Here is a 4,360-nt window from a genome sequence, read left to right on the forward strand (position 1 = left end):
CCCTCACCAGAGGGGACATGTTTACAATCGATGAACCTACATTGACACATCCTCATCACCCAAAATTCATAGTTTACATTAGGGTTCACTCTTGGTGTTATGCATTCTGTGGGTGTGATTTTTAAAAAAAAAAAAAAACAAAAAAACCACTAAAAGTATTTTAAAGGTTTTATGGATTAATGAAATATTCTGAGTTATCTCTAGAAACCGGATGTTTATGCTGTCATCCTGTCTCCACCTACCCCCATCTCTTTGGGATTCCTAAATGAGGATGAGTCATTCAAAGGGAGAGGGTGGGTTTAACTACAGCAATATTTTATTTATACATGTTCTCCCTGCCTTTGGGCTGTTTGAGAAGCTTAAATAAGCCAGCTACTCCCTGCCTTTCCCTTAGCCTGTGTCCCCGTGGATCAAAAGAAGCTGAACTTGGAGTTGTGGTTTTAGGGGCTGGGAAGATAAGAAAGAGCAATGATAAGGCAGAAAGAGAGGTCTAGTTGGCAATTCCTAGGACAAAACTTCAAATTGTAGGGGCAAACTTTGGGGCATACGCCATGATGTTTTAGACCCTAGAAATACCTTGGGTTGTATTTCAGTGGTATCCTTTGCATTCTCCATACCCACAGGTGGAAAAATGGGGAGAATAGTTTCAACATGAAAGCCCTGAACTTAAGATTCTGGAGAGCAAGATAAATGTCACGTTGTCCTTATATCCTCAAGATCCCACTTAAAGCCTGGCCTTTAGTCAGCGCTCAGTAAATGTGTGAATGGATGGGAGAAGCAAGGAGACGAAAAGGGGAAAGGCAAGGGGGTCAAAGGGCAGGAGGCTTTATATTATAGAGCAGTTAGCACCCACTTTGGGGTGAGATCCATTACTTTGTAACAAACTCTCCATGACTTAAAGAATGTTTGTGTTCTTAAAGCTAACTTTGACCACACCTCACCTTGTCATCCACATTTGGCTTCTTCTTGTACGTGGTTTTCCAATGAAAATGAAATTTAATTTACTCTTTCCTCCCTTTTCTCCCACCACCTTCCAAATGCCCACCAACTCCCTTTCCATTGGAAATGACAAACAAAATAATTGTTCATTGCACACTGGTTAGGATTATGTAAACCAACTTTGGCTTACAATAGGATTCTCTAAAATGCTGACTACAGGATATCAACTCTTTCTCTAGCTCTTGATCACTGAGAACTCTGTGGTCCGCATCTCCGTGCTTTTGTTGGGAAGAACAGCAGAGTGGAAAGAGCATGGGTTTGAATCCTGCCTGTGCCTCTCAATAGCTGTGTGTCCTTGGGTAAGTTACTGGAACTCTCTGACTGTCCATTTTCTCATTTGTAGAAGGGTGAAAAGAACTCTATTAGATTGTGAGGATTATATTAAATGAGCATCTGGAAACTGCTGTTTAGATTATTATCTTTCCAGCAAGGCCGTGTTGCCAAAACAGTGAAGGAGGATCCCATTTTTCAGTTTCTCCATTTCAGTAAGAGGAGAGAGGATGGCCAGAAGCTTCAACCCGTCTTTGAAAATATTTATTTAAAATTTTTGGAAGTCAGGGCTGGGTTTTAAGGAAGGCCTAGGAGGTCTGGACGCTTGGGTGTGATGAACTCAGTGAGGGACACCCGGCTCCAAATTTTTACGCAGGGAGGTAACTTTAAAAACAAAAAAGGCACACCACCTGCTGATTTCTTTATTGGGAAAACAAGAATTATGTAACTCCAAATCATAAACAGTCCGCATGTGAAATGCGAAGGCATAGAGGGGACAAGTTTTGTCAAGTTTATGGGCATTCTGAGACCTGTAACCGCAGAACAAGCACAGGTGAAGAAATCTTCAGTTACAAGGCTGCTGGATGCCAAGTCAAAACCTCAGGATAAACTTGAGGCAGCGAGATTGTGTTATACAGCTCTGGCCTGGGAGAGTGGAAGGGCAGTGCAGTAGGAAGCCTGGAGGGAGAATACTTGGATCGGTCAACAATTTAGTTTATGGAAACTAAGTGGCCGTACAGCAGAAGGAGTTACAGTGAGCGGTAACATCTTGGGGGTTGATGACGTCATGATATGAACTGTTGGCTACTTTTCATTGATAGGGAAAGCAGGTGTATAAATATCCATGAACCCAGCTCAATGTGAGGAGTGTTTTCTTTTAAAGGCTCTCATTTGGCATCAGAACATCTTTCCCTTAGACCAGAGATCAGCAAACTTTTTCTGTAAAGAGCCAGAGAGTAAACGTTCTCAGCGTTGCAGGCCATACGGTCACTATCAAAACTATTCAACTGCTGTCGTGAATGCAACCAGAGATAATTCGTAAACAAACAAGCATGACTGCCTTCCAGTGAAATGTATTTGTAAAAACAGGTTATGAGCCAGACTTAAGTCAATGGGCCATAGTTTGCTGACTCCTGCTTTGGACCAATAGTCTCTATTTTGTTCACCCCAGACCCTAAACTACTTATTTTACCGGCTGACCTCATATTCTTATTGTTCAAGAAGAATTTAGTTTGTCTTTTGAGTACAGTGGATTTGTGTTGGGTGTTTCGAATCTGTGACCTAGTCCAGAAAATATTCCTACCATAAAAATAGCACAATAAGATTATCTCTTCCTTTCTGACATTTTTTCCCCTTGGGAGATCTTCAGGACATGGCTATAAACCGCCTAGTTCAACTTGTATCTCTAGTTTTAATCCTATTTTTCAACACATTCTCCAAGCACCAATAAACCTCCATCTTTCACACAGTAGAGAGGTTTTTTTTCAAATGCACTGGTTGAACAAAGACAAGCGAGTTTACCAATGTACACCACAGAGTAACTTGCTACTCATGTGTTCAATGAATATTAGATGACTGAAAAAGTGAGCAAGTGAAGGAAGAAAGGGAGGAAGGAGCAAGGAAGGAGGGAGGAAAGGAGGAAAGAGCAAAGTTATGGTGCATCATTGAGTCAGTGGTTTAATGTGTTTGCCAGATCGATACTTCTGGTCCTTTTACAGGTAGATTTATAGTCAAGGGCTTTCTGGTTACATGTTTAGTTTATGAGATTCATCAGAAATAGACTCACAGACATAGAAAACAAAGTTTCAGTTACCAAAGGGGAAAGAGAGAGAGGGATAAATTAGGGACTTGGGATTTGCATATACACGCTACTATATATAAAATAAACAACAAGAACCTACTGTATAGCACAGGGAACTATATTCAATACTTTGTAATAACCTATAATGGAAAAGAATCTGAAATATATATACACACACATAATTGAATCACTTTGCTGTATCCCTGAAACATTGTAAATCAACTGTACTTCAATTTTTTTCATTTTTATTTTATATTGGAGTACAGATGTTGTGTTAGTTTCAGGTGTACAGCGGAGTAATTGTTATACATATACATATATCCACTCTTTTTCAGATTCTTTACCCATATAGATTATTACAGAGTATTAGGTAGAGTTGCCTGAGCTCTAGTCCTTGTTGATTATCTGTTTTATATATAGTAGTGTGTATATGTTAATCCTAACCTCCGAATTTATCCCTCCCCTCCACCTTTCCCCTTTGGTAACCATAAATTTGTTTTCTATGTCTGTGAGTCTGTTTCTCTTTTGTAAATAAGTTCATTTGTATCGTTTTTTTAGATTCCACATGTAAGTGACATCATATGACGTTTGTCTGACTTATATACTTCAGTTAAAAAAAAAGATTCATTAATAAGTGTGCTTGCTTCCGCAGCACATATACTAACATTGGAACAATACAGAGAAGATGAGCATGGCCCCTGTGCAAGGATGACACGCAAATTCATGAAGCATTCCTAATTTTTATGATCTTATTTGCAAAGCAGAAATAGTCACAGACGTAGAGAACAAACGTATGGATACCAAGGCGGGGTGTGGGGGGGGGGTGCGATAAGTCGGGAGATTGGGATTGAGAACCTACTTCAAATGAGAAACTACTGTGTAGCACAAGGAACTCTACTCTGTGTTCTGTGGTGACCCAAATGGGAAGGAACTCCAAAATAGAGGGGATATACGTATTCATCTGGCTGATTCACTTTGCTGTACAGCAGAAACTATTACAGGAGTCCCACTCCCCTGCAAATAAAAAACCCTTTTTACAGAAAAAATTAAATTAATTAAAAATTCGTCAGTAAGGAGAGAATCATTCATTTACTCAACACATATTCATTCAGGAGTTTCATTGTGCTATGACTTGGGGATATAGTGATGAACAAACAAGACAGAATCCCTGCCCTCATGGAGCTTAACATTCTATTGGCAAAGGTGGCCAATAAACAAGTCAGTATATAATAAGGTGCCAAGTGATTGGCTTCCAGGCTCACTCCAGAACTATCAACACTTGCCATTGCT

The 4,360-nt window shown here is 39.8% G+C and overlaps 1 non-coding gene across 1 annotated transcript; it reads left to right on the forward strand.

Moving 5' to 3' along the window:
* The first annotated feature begins 3,706 nt into the window (after positions 1-3,706).
* LOC116762993 lies at positions 3,707-3,813 on the forward strand. Its single transcript, XR_004352410.1, has one exon. It is a non-coding gene; the product is annotated as a U6 spliceosomal RNA (small nuclear RNA).
* The last annotated feature ends 547 nt before the right edge of the window (positions 3,814-4,360 follow it).

The sequence above is a fragment of the Phocoena sinus genome, chromosome 11 (assembly GCF_008692025.1).
Source record: "Phocoena sinus isolate mPhoSin1 chromosome 11, mPhoSin1.pri, whole genome shotgun sequence".
Classification (NCBI taxonomy): Eukaryota; Metazoa; Chordata; class Mammalia; order Artiodactyla; family Phocoenidae; genus Phocoena; species Phocoena sinus.